Source organism: Dunckerocampus dactyliophorus, chromosome 12 (genome assembly GCF_027744805.1).
Source record: "Dunckerocampus dactyliophorus isolate RoL2022-P2 chromosome 12, RoL_Ddac_1.1, whole genome shotgun sequence".
Classification (NCBI taxonomy): Eukaryota; Metazoa; Chordata; class Actinopteri; order Syngnathiformes; family Syngnathidae; genus Dunckerocampus; species Dunckerocampus dactyliophorus.
In genome coordinates, this window is record NC_072830.1 from 24,541,403 (window position 1) to 24,554,794 (window position 13,392).

Sequence of the window (13,392 nt, forward strand, 5' to 3'; positions counted from 1 at the left end):
AGATGATACACCCCCAGGTGGTAGCTAAAAGAATGCACCAGATTGAGCAAAAAAGATGAAAGGGAGATGGAAGGCGTGGATGCAACAGACAGATGATGGGAAAGTGGTGAGGATGGGATTGTGTGAACACGTGATGGATGTGGGCAACGATGAGGTGGGATAGAAAATGCGATGAGATCGAACAATAAGGATGATGGGATGGAGGCGGGGATGAAGAGAGATGATGAGAGGGATGCAGAAAAGACAAACAAAATGACCAGTGGAGATGTAGAGATGAGGAAGAACTGATCCAACTGAGGTACAAATGAGATGAGGATCAAGCGATGACGAGATGGAGGTAGGTAATAGAACTAGGTGGGCTTAGGTTGGGTTATGAACAAATGATGTGATAGCAGCGAATTCGGTGGGTGAATAGATGACCAAATGGAGGTGGGATCGTGGAGATCATGGAGATGAGACATGAGGATGACGGGATGATGAGAAGGATGTCGGGAGGGGATTGCGGAATGAACAAATGATGGGGTTTAGGTAAAAATAGGATAGAAAATTGGATGAGGGAGGTGAATGAAGGGATGATGAGATGGAAGTGGCAAGAAGGTTGGATGAACAGATGATGGGATGAGGTAAGAAGTGGCAAGAGCTTGAAGAAATGATTATAAAAGGGAAATGAGGAAGGAATACAATGATAGACAGGTGAGGTATGAGGATGAATTGATGATGAAATTGACATCGAGGTGATACTACGTAGGCTCAAGGGATGATTAACCGGAAGCAGAGATGGGGCATGAGAATGAAGGGATGAGGTGGGAGGATCTTTAACTGTGATCAGACGGAAGACTAACGGGATGATGAGATCGAGATGAGACAGACATGAGGCTGAATAGATGACGTGAGGAAGATGAGAAGCGGAATAATAAAGATAAATGAGATAGATAGCGGTAGAGATGAGACGTAGAGATGTGGTATGAGGATCAACAGATGATGAGGGAGACATTTGAGAGCAGGATCAAGGAATGATGGCATGGATGACTAATTGAAGTAGGAGGATGAACATGTGACGTGAGATGGAATATGAAGATGAAGAGATTGGTTGGAATGTGGTAGGGTGAAGGGATGATAGGATGAGGTAGAAATAATATAGGAGGTTTAATATGAGAGAATGCAATTGGAGAATGAAAGGATTATGGGACGAGGCAAGGGTGGCGAGGAGGAGAAGCACAATGGGATAAAAAATATGCAAGTTGGAAAGATGACAGGGTGTTGGAAGAGAGGGAGAGATGAGGATACAGGATGATTGGGTGTGGGTTATGATACCATGAGGATGAAGCGATTGTGTGCTGCACATAGATTTGAGACATCAATATCACGGGATGTGAGATGGCGGTACAGAGATGAGGAATGATGGGATGGAGGATGGGATGAGGTGGACATGACAGAGCAAGCTGATTATATGATGAGATGGAGGTGAAGAAGAAAGGATGATGAGACGCATGTAGTGATGTGGTCAGAGCATGAACATGTGATAAGGTGGAGGTAAGAAGCAATGAGACGGAGGTAGAGAGCCGGTGGAAAGATGCCAGAATGATGTGATCCAAGTAAAGATATGATAAATGTGTCTTTACTCCACTGGGCATTTAATTGCACTGCAAAAACAGCCATAGTTGAAAGAAGTCCAAATTATCTTAAAATGAGACAACTTTTCTTATTTCAAGCACAAAATTCTGCCAATGGGGTAAGCAAAATTTGCTTGACTAGAATTCTTATAACTAGAATATTTTTCTTGTGACTTTCAAGGATATGAGTGCTAAAATAAGCAAGTTGTTCTTAATCACATGGCTAGATTTAAGTAAAATGTTCTTATTACAAGGTAAGAAGTAAGCCAAACGCTCGTATAAGATTCCTAAATTGAGATAAAATGTGCTTTTATGAGGCTAGATTTAAGCAAAGTATTTAAACATATTCTAGATGTAGGAGTCTTGTTCCATTTTCCGACAATTTCAAGAGTCTCACAGTAACCTATCACGCACGTGGAAGGAAGCCAGTACGGGGGAGCGTTCGAGTGCCACACAGATGTGTTCCAACGGGGATTTGAACGAGGGTTGCGTGATTGCGGGGTTAACATACTAACCGCTCGGCCACCACACAGCTAACATCGCTTCTTGTTGGCATGTGACTTACGTTGGTACTTCTTTTCAACGAGCGTGAAGCAAATTCTAGTTGTGATTGTATCTAAAATTCACTTAAATAAGAAAACATATTGTCATAAACACTATCAGAATTCTTTTTTGGCAGGATTTGCATGTAAATTCACTAGTTTTTTACATTTATAAACTGGATAAAAAAGAGAGTCATATTTTCTTCAATCAAGTTTAATAATTTTACACATTTACACAGATTTATGACTAGATTTTATTTAATAATGCTTGGTCTGCGCTATGAAATTTGCTGTGCTAATGTGAAGGCTTCACATTAGTCCGAAATCAGCAAATCTTTACATTTATTTTCCTTTCCATTCCATTCTTAAATTTGGAAAGATTAGAAACCAGTTTTATTCTTGATTTAAGACAAATCTTCTTAATCTGTTTTTTTCATCTTGTTATTAGAAAAAATAACACATTTCTGGTGAAAAATATCTTCATAAGAATCGGCGAGCTGTACTTTCTTGATATAAGATTTCTTTTTCTGAAGTGAAAATTGCTAGACAAGATGTTTTTTCTTTTTAGGGGAAACAATAAGAAATGGTTGCTTAAAATGGGAGTTTTTTACTTTCTTGAAATTGAGTTTTTGCAGTGTGCAAGACAAGCACATTAAACTTTAAACGTCCCCATCACATCCATTGCTTCTCTCTTGCACCGTAGCCTCACTGTGACCGCATGTCACATACCTTCTTCTCTGTCACCCTCTTACATGTAAATGATTTATTGTAGCTTCCATCAGCTGGTCTAGATCCAGTACCTATTAGTAATTGCTTTGCTGTCTCCCACACAGTAGTCACACAGGGCGTCAAATGCTAGATGGTTTACAGTATTTACTCACTTGCCAGATAAACTCATCTTATTCAAGTGCTTATAAGGTTAAAAGGTCAGTAACTATTAGTAATGGACACGCTGATCGCTTCTTTATGTCCGTCTCTCTTTCACGGTGTAATGGCCGACCCAAAAACAATGCGTCATCCATGATCAACAGGAGCCCCGGTGTTAAATGCTGCATATTTTTTCTGTCAGAACACAGAATCCTGTTATGTTTGCTCCATGCATCCTGCAATCTCTCAAACCATAGCTCTCATCCTGGAATAGCGTGCAGTGCTCTTGGACTTATTTGGGATTAAAGGCAAACATTTACCGCATCAATCCTCAAAATCTGTGACGATGAGGAAATCTTTGTAGCATGACACATTAATGACTTGAGCAATTTCAATGCATTATGTATACTGTCTTATATACTGTATGTGCTTGTACCGATAAGTGTGTTTATGTGTGCTGCAGTGTATGTTATTCATACACAGGTGAATGTGGAAAAGCTCCCATTGTATGTGATGGAAAGGCTGCATGTGCATGAGCTGTGTGTGTGTGTGTGTGTGTGTGTGTGTGTGTGTGTGTGTGTGTGTGTGTTTGTGATGGTTTACACAGTTACATAATGTTCTAGTTAAGAGGAGAAGTTAAGAGGAGATTGAGAAAGCGCCTCCGGTGATCCCCCACACACACTTGGAAACAAAGGGAAGCGCACACACTCGCAGCAGTAACACACATCATCAATCACTGAATGTACTAAAACGCTAAACTACCCTAGAGAATGTAGTGGTTTAAAATGACTTACTACTAATATTCAAATATTTGAAATACATATTAGGGCTCCAAATGTACGACTGCTCAAACGGAAAGAAAGATGAACAGAAAAGAGAACAAAAATAAAAACTAGGAGGGGTGAATAAACAGCCCAGCCGCAGCCAGCTGTTTCTCTTCCCACTAAAACATCTGTCGGGGCAGGAAAAAGACACAAAGCAGGAAGATGAAAGGAAACAACGGGGAGAGGATAGGCCAGTACTAAAATGAATATACAGTCATCCCTCGTTTATCGGGGTTAATTGGTTCCAGACTCGACAGAGATAAGTGAATTTCCGAGAAGTATGATTCAATCAATGATTCAGTTAAAGCATAAAAAACCTGTTTATGACCTTTTAAATATGTTTTTTTACCACTCTTACAGCCCTGTAGACATGAAATAACACCCCATAGTCATCGTTACACGCTATTCTTTATTTACACCACAACTCTTACGCACAGTGTATGGAATCTCTGAAGGGACACAAGAGACCGCTGCCGCTTTAAGGCATAGCAGGCTACTCAGCTAAACAATTAGCCTCAAATTTATTTTTTCTAAATTTAAGAAATGGTTTGAAACTAAGTGGGGAAGAAGGACAAAGTCAGAAGCCAAACACCTACCTCTTCCACACGGAATGGGAGGATATTTTTTTCCATTATGTCATGTCGGACTTTGAATGTATGGCTGCAGTGCAAGTTAAGGTAATGTAATGAAGGTAATGTCTCATCAATGTAACACTACTGACACCTAGTGACCAGAATACTACATGTGACTTGCCTTTCAATATTTTTCACTAATAGGCTATTAGTGAAAAATGAATTAATTAATTTTTAAAAACCCGCAATAGAGCAAGGGAACAATGCTGAACCGCGACGTGACAAGGAGCAGCTGTACTATTTTTGAGCTGTTACAAGAAAGATGTATAAACAGTATACCAGCGGCAGCCAGTACATTTGGTATCTGGGCCTTCAGTGGGGACTTATGCGACCCCATCCACTTCTTACTACCACCACTATCACACCACAATTATACAAATAATATCCAAAAAGGCAATATAATAATGCAAGGTGCTAAAGAATTAGAAACAATTATTACAAAAGCAACAAACAAAGTTAACCCTTTATCTTCCAATATATCGCCTCTAAACAACTCCAAACCTCTACACTACAACATTATTTGGAGCAGTTCAGGATCAATATTTAGCGACTTCACAAGAACACGAAATAAAACACATGCCACTCACCACTCACACATAGGCTTTGATCTGAAAATGTGGCAACAAGCCCCTTCCTGGGCTGCCTTATGTCTAAAATATATATAGGAACTCAGTAATTGTTATATAACGCACACACAGAACAATGGACAAGGCCGCGTCTGTCTCCTTTCTTTGTGTCAGAACAGGATCGATTAAGCGCTGTTCACGTAATGAGGTGTTCAAGCGTACTGGTAACTTTGAGTTACAGACTTTCAGACATCAACCAATCAGAGGACCGAAAATGCAGACGTTACTCTACGCCTGATAGTTGGCCTTGTGAGGCGAATCTGAAATATGATTGGTTAAAAAAATTTTTAAAAAACAGTCACGTTGCTAATAGTGTGGATTTAACATAAGCCAGCACTCGGGGTGTAACGATTCATCCACCACATCGATGCATCGATTTAAATAATTAGAATAATAATTATAAGATTATATAATCTAAATGAACCAATATCGTTCTTGAATCGTATCGGCAACCACGAATCGTGATAGGAATTGAATCGTTATTCAAAGGAATCATTACACCCTTAGCCAGCACTCCTGACTCTGAAGGCCCTGGTCAGATTACATTCATGTGCAGCACATAGAAGCTGAAATCTGATTGGACAAAAAACATCTAACATGCACTCCGTACTGGAAGCAATGCAGCCAAGAGACACACTACTAAATGAAAATAATTGACTGTCGGGAATTAATTAATACAATTTCATAGAACAAATACTGGAATTTAAGTTGTAAATGGAGGTCAGTGCTTCAGATCCTGTTTAGTCCAGCAGAGAAGGTTCTGCTGGCCCTGACTGCACACCGCTGCAGTATACTCACTGAACACATCATTAGCTGCACCTGAGCACTCTAATATCTATTATGGAGCTTCCTCCGAAAAATGTTGCCTTTACAAAGATTACAATTGGCAATTTTAACTGATATTAGGATGGACGTGGGTCTCATTAGATGAACTACCATGATGCTGTGGATAGTTTTTTAAAGGACAATGATATTTGCTGTGCATTGCGACACTTGTGAATTACACCAAAATGATAACGTTTACATGGTATTTTAAGTCAGGCAGCGTATTTAATCACATGACTTGACAGTTAAAAGATCTGTAACTCAGGTCTGGCCTTTTAGGACCAAATTTGAATCACTCTTACCCCTAGGCTCGACGACATCACGTTTACAAACAGATGAAATTTATCTTGGAAATGTCCAACTTATTGAGCCATGTGATGAAAAGAAAATACTCCAGCTTGAGTATGTCCGGGGGGCAAAATAAGGCTGACTGAATTCACGACACACAAGGGGAGGTAGCAGGAATAACACAGAGGAGAGAAAGACAAAGGGGTGAGAGAAGTCTGAGGTGCAAGGTATGTGGAGCCAGGTGGGTGAGGAAAAGTGAGTGGAGGGGATAAAAGTGACAGACAGAGAGAGGGTGAGATGAGAGGGGACGGGGGCACGTGTTCCATGGGTGGCTGAATCTTTGCTTATCTTTGCTGGAGGCGTCCAAGCTGACAGACGAGCAATGAGCAGCGTTCGCTGACATCAGTGAGTGACGTCCTGCTTTCATAAGACCACTTTTAATGCTCAAAAAACAGCATACAGTACACTGAAAGGTGCGGGTATGTGAATGCACATATTGCATTCCTATGCCCACACATTTACAGGCATACAATGAGAACACATTTTATTGGGTCAACCTACACAAGTAGGTCCCAAAGTGGTCAGGTTTATTTCTGCTTGAGGTCTTTAATCATATGGCGTCCTCTTCCCTTCTGTTCCCCATCTGCCTCCTTTTACTACACTAATACTTGCCTAACATCATTCAACCGCGAGTACAATTCCATTGTGTCACATTCAGGATATACAGTAATGCTAAAATACACCAACCAACACGTTAGTACACTTGCACAATCTAATCATCATCATCATCAGTGACATTCAGTGCAGGAGCTGTATAAAAAATTCTGTATTAACAAAACATTCAAGCGCACTGCAGATTTCTGAGTGTTAGACGAATAGACTTTCAGTCTGTGCTTGGTTATTATCGAGTATGGCTGCAAAATAACCAATCATAGGGCCAGCACTTTGATAAAGACGGAGAGAAACACTGTTGAATTCAAGAAAGAAGTCGCAGCAAAGTACAAAGGCTGCATCTGACACAACAGGAGTGTAATGCAAAGGTTCCTAGTTAACACAAGTTGCAGAGGGAGTGGTTCAAGGGAGACACGTCACAGAAAGTGAGTCGGGCCAGTGTGTGTAATGAGGATTGTACCCGTTGCTGAAGTTTACAATAAAGTTCAAATGAGTAAGTATACAGCTCTAACTGTCCGCTCTTTAAAGTTAGCTTTGTAACAGACTAGAGTGAACGAGTGTCTGTGTGGCTCTTCGGTTTTCTCCCTCTACTCGTCGCCGTGTTCGCCACCAAGAGTCTTCAATAAAGGTAAAAGTGATATTAAATGTTCATTTTTCCATTTCATTCATTTATATGTATTTCACCTTTTATTCTGCATGTAAAACTATAATTATTCTCTATAAAATGTGTTCTGTGTTCACATCTTTGGGTGTCTGGAACGGACTAATTGGATTTGCATTACATCTTATGGGAAAAATGTATTCGGTTTTTCTATGATTCGGTTTTTGACGGACGAAAACCGAGGTACCGCTGTAGCAGTTTTAGTGGTCATTGCTTCAGCCCGCCTAAAGCATATTAGTGAAAGATAACCTTAGAAGAGGAGCGCAGATATGCGTGCAGCTAGGACACACATCCCACGCACAAACCTCTTATGCTCCTTGTGTATGTTTCATGCTCCATTTCATTAACCCTGTGCTCTGCTGAACAGACATAGCACCCTGTGTTAATGTCGCATGTAAGAAGTGGAGTCGTTGGGTCTCCTGTTGGCACCTGAAGGAAAGAAAGCAGCCCATAGCGCTAATTAATGGGCTGAAAGTATGCCTAAACCTTTTCCTAAACCCAAAAAGCACAGCGATGTTCTCAGGCTGTACAAGTCAAATGTCAAGGAATGAAAAACCAGGAGATGTGTTTAATTATCATTGGAGCGTGAGGAATATGATGGTTTGTTTACACACACCGAGCCACCTTGTAATGCAATGTAACATAAATGATACACGTCGGGACAGAGAGATTATCTTAATCCAAAACATTGTGCTACTGTAAAATAATCCTGTCGTGCAAAGGTGTCCCAGCGGGCATCCAGAGGTTCACCTGTCTGATTAATTACAATGAATTTGATGTAAATTTAAAGTAGAGTTACCCGAGTTCAAATGAAGTGAAGTACAAAACTGTAAAGAACAGAACTGACATGAAAAATCTTTGTAATAAATGACGAAAATGTTGTTTCTGTAACTTCACTATTCTGAATCCTGACCTGAGAACCAAAACAAACTCACAGGATGAATCCCAAAGTGACAGTGTCGGTATACTTACATAACGTTGCCATTGTTTCCATCCACATGCGTGTGATGACTTTGTATGTGTCTAATCTGTCATGCGCCCCCCCCCCACCGCTGAATGAATAAAGCATTATGGGGTTTATATTATGCGTGCCATGAGTCCTGAGTCATTCGCCTGTGTGCCTAATGTGTTCAGCAGCGACGTGTCCTCGGGTTATCACTAGACGTTGGCTCAACTCCCTATTCCGATATAATGACAGGCGCTGTGAATTTCCAAATTAAAACTAAGTTCCATTTAGCAGCCTTGATCAAATCAATTAGGTTTTCAAATAACCTCAGAAACCTTTCAGAAACTTTCCTAAAAACACAACAAAACACGTCAGGTCATCAGATTAATGCCAGCTGGACTTAACAGAGAAATAAAACAAAAAAGATCCGAAACCCAGATGTGGGAGTTACATAATTGTAGCAGTCCAGACAAGACTTATTTTGTTCTTGTCATGTTTGAAGTCAATTCCCACTGACATAAAATGTCAAATAATGTAAGTCAATATGAAATGTGGTCGGCATACTGGTCAATAGACAGGAAACATTCACAGCAATCTGTTCCAGGCCCACGCTGTCACACTCATAAAAACGTCATTCTAACTGTACAGGCAATGTTTGAAGTAACATTTTAACGCTCTTTGCATACAAGTGTAAAAAGAAGCTAGCCATTCTTAATTAAGACATACAAGCAATACAACGCTTAGGTTTAAATGGACATATTGCACGTTTCACATTGTGACCTGTCCCACAGGTGTTAACCACTGGAAAGCATAAAAGCAACAAAGCACTTTATTTTATTGGAGATGAGCTGATTTGAATGTGACTCCACTAACTTCACGTAACTTTGCTGAATCTTTTAGAGTAAACGTCACAAAAAGCAACGGAAAAAGCAAAGCACATGCAGATTTAATTGCCAGCGTCACACAGGATGTCACGAGGAAAATTATCCACAAATTTTGGTCCAATCTATGACCTTAGGGCAATGGTTCTCAGGTATTTTCTGTCATGCCCCGCTTGGGGAGCAAAATGTTTTCACAACCCCTCCTGTTTGTAATACTAGAGAACCTGATCACATGTATTTATCTGTACAAACCACTGTTTGAATTGCTGGCACCAGCATTGTTCAAGCATGAATAAAGACACTAACAGCCAACCTTGAAGAAATGTGGACGTATAAGAGTTTACTTCAGGTCAAGATGGACCGCTTCTGCTCGTCTCAGCGGAATGTCCCGCCGAAGTACAGTATCTGATTACCCTTTTAGCAGATAGTAATCTGACCTTTCTCTCCCATATGCAAACACTTTGATAGACATGACTTAATTGGGGTCATACAGTACGCCCAAGAAAGAAGGCAAATTGGGGATTGAAAGAAAAAATCCAGTCATCATCACTAGGGGCAAAACCCCTGCTGGCATCTTACTCAAAGACACGTCATAGAGCAACGCCACTGGATAAATTGGTCACTGTGGCCTTTGTTACAATGACAAGACAAGCAATGACAAATTTTATGTCCAGAAACTGTCAGACAGCTAAGAAATATGATATGGTATATTACTATAAATCCACACAAATCTACGAAAACGTGGCTTTAAAAAATCCTATGCTATTTTATCTTTTTTGCCAAAAGCACATTTTCTCAGCTCTCCATTGTAGTTGACAAAGTTTTAGAAAGACAAACTTTCAGAAAGCGATTCCTCAGCGTCCAGAGTCAGAGTGACTGAGTGGTCGCACATTGAGCGCTCTTGATGAACTGCGCGAGAACAGATGGCGATCTGATGAGGCCTTCCATCAAATTCCTTCAGTGAATGACTTCGGTTCACCTCTGGTTCAGACAGGCAAGGAGTAAATAAGCGTGACTCAATCAAGAATCAACAAGACAACTCCCGGCTCTTCGTGCAGGAAAGAGTGTTGTCTCACAATTTATAAACGGTGCATGACAAAAAGAGTTCAGTAAAGGTAAATAATTTGCACAGATGAACAGCGTCTACTGTTTATCATCAGTACTGATGTGCTTCAGTGTGCTAGGATGTTTTTTTAGTGTTACCAGTTTTTATTCATAATATAACCCACTTACTGTGGGTGATTTTGACTCAAGACTCTCCGTATGACTCCAAAGAGAGCATGCAGTCAAAGTAGACCTATTCCTGCACTTAGAAGCTACAGCAATTACCATCACAACATATCCGACGGCGATGTGCCTCACAGAGAGAAGCTACCTCAAACTTTCATCAGCGGTCAAAAGGTTCTGAGAGGAAGAAGAACAGGCTGAAAATTGAACAATTAAGTGCTTTTTACCATGACCCAACGCACCCAAAGGAGACACACTGCCAAACTTTTTCAATGCTCCCTTCATCAGGATGTTTCCAAACAAGACTTGTTACTTACATGAAGAAGCAAATATGCCACAAGATCGGCCTCAAGCTCTGGTAATTTATGAGAGGCCCTTTGAGAGATAATTCATACTTGGTTTTACACGCAATATCATAATCTCACATGTACACCACTATACTCTCACACAAACACTACTATACCCTCTTACATGCATAATCATACTCTCTCACACACAGTATTGTCTCATAGTAATTAGTGATTTAGTTGTTTACATAAAGCCCTTGCTCAGATGCACTACTTATGGAAAAACTTCACGCTCAGCTTGAGTCATTTTTGTGTGACTTCATACTCTCAGACAAAACAACTTGACCTGTAACTTCTTCTTGTTTGTGTTTACATCAACGGTATAAGTAACACTGTGTACTACAGTAATCCCTTGTTTATCGCGGGTTCCACACCCGACTGCGATAAGTGAATTTCCGTAGAGTACGATTCAATATTAATAAACAGAATGTTTTCGTAGTTGGAGCATAGAAAACCTGTTTATGACTTTCTAAATATGTTTTACCATTATTAGAGCCCTTTAGACATTAAATAACACCCCTATAATCACCTTTACACTCGTATTACCCAATGTTCATATTCATTTTAACATTTTTATGCTTGAAAATGCTTAATTCAAGCCAAAAATACGTAGCATTTGATTGAATGTAAACTGCACAATCCTTATGAGACATGAGCACATATGTCTTTCTCGTTTCTGTGCGTTCTAAAGACATAAAAACAGATAAAAAGGGACAGCTCATTACTGCATGTAATGGGACACACCTATGCCGCCTACAAAGTCCGCTATTAAAACACCTCCAAAAACCTGCTTTTATATACACGCTGTGACCATGTAGTAACAGGTACATTCATGATAACATGTAATACTTCATATTTTGGTCTTTTTAAGCATTACCAGAACTTCCTTCCTGGGCGCATTGCACATAGCAACATAGAAACTAGCGCCTACACCTAGTATCAACTTTTCCAAACTCTAAAATAAAAACACAGCTGCAGCTCCAATATGTAGCTTTACCCTTCAGTAGTCGCCTGCGGCATTGTGAGCGTGCTGTGACGCGCTGCGGGCGAGTGTATGGTGAAGCTAGTTGGTTGCGAGCCGGCTAGTAGCTAGCCGGTGTGGTGTGGCAAGGTGTCAATACGCCAGTAAGGTACTGTAGTTCGATCTGCGTAACAATGTTAATAAAATAACAATGTTGCTGTAGCTTGGTTAATATGCACGTCACATTATATGTAAATGGAGCGTTGTGGGGTTTTTTTTAAGTTTTTTTCTGAAGGCTTCATTGGCGGAATATATGTTTCCCATTACATGCATTCTTAGCAGGGGGGTATTCAGTTATTGGGCCCTCCCACTCTTTCTTGTTTTTTTTTTTTTGTTTTGTTTTGTTTTACAAAATATGACTACAAAATTTAGGCCACTTTTTTCCTGCTTTTGAAATCTGTTACAGTTATGCCGCAGTATTTACTGTACATTAGGAGAGGCTCTCTGTGCCACAATTTGAAGACCCCTAATCTAGAGGATTGTGCTTTGCTCTTCGGATTTTCAAGTGTATTTCTGATGCCACCACAGAAGGATGGCAAAGATGAAGAAGTGTGATGATAACCATAGAACCAGAAATGGCACATCCTGCAACAATAAAGATATCCACTGCACACACGACAATGTTACTAAACAGATGCAAGCATGCAGCTGAACGCGTCACTGCTGATGCCAAGCATGAAAATGACCAGATAGTCGACTTCAGATACTTAAAACAGTACAAGATGCATTTTCACTGTGCTGAAAACCTATTGTATTTCCTCTCTTTCTCAACCAAATATGTAGATGATCACCAGTACATACCAACAAAGCAACCAAGCAATGCCTCCAAGGTGACAGTATCACCGTACAATCACCTGCCTTTACTCAAATGGTGGGCAGTTTTACTTTTACTCACTTATACTTGCACTTGTTTCTGAAGACATGCACAGCTATTAAAATATTTGATGCCATCTTGAGCCTGGAATTGATGAATTCACTTTAAATTAGTCATCTGATGAAAACTTCAAATCCAAGTACTTCATGGAACTTTCCTCTATTTTGCACCTTTCTCCTGTGCTTCATCTTGTCGGTATTTGCACTCAGTAGATGTATTTGCTTCCTCTTTCTCACCTGTGAGGTCATCAGCGATAACTCCATCATTCCTGGATCGATGGTGGCCAGCCTGAAGGAGGAGAGTCACTGAGCCAGGAGACTGAGCGCAGGGCGGCACTGGAGGAGGAGAAGGAAACAAGGATGGGGAAGGTTCCTACTGTGTTGCAGATACAGCTACATTAAACACTCTTCATGCTTGATGGAAGCGTTTATCCCCAACCCCACCCTTTGCTTGGCTCTGCATGGTTGTGCATGTGCATGTCTGAAGGAGGGTGACTCCCTCCTTAAGCGTGTCAAGCTAACCTTGTACAATTATTCATGTTGGTGT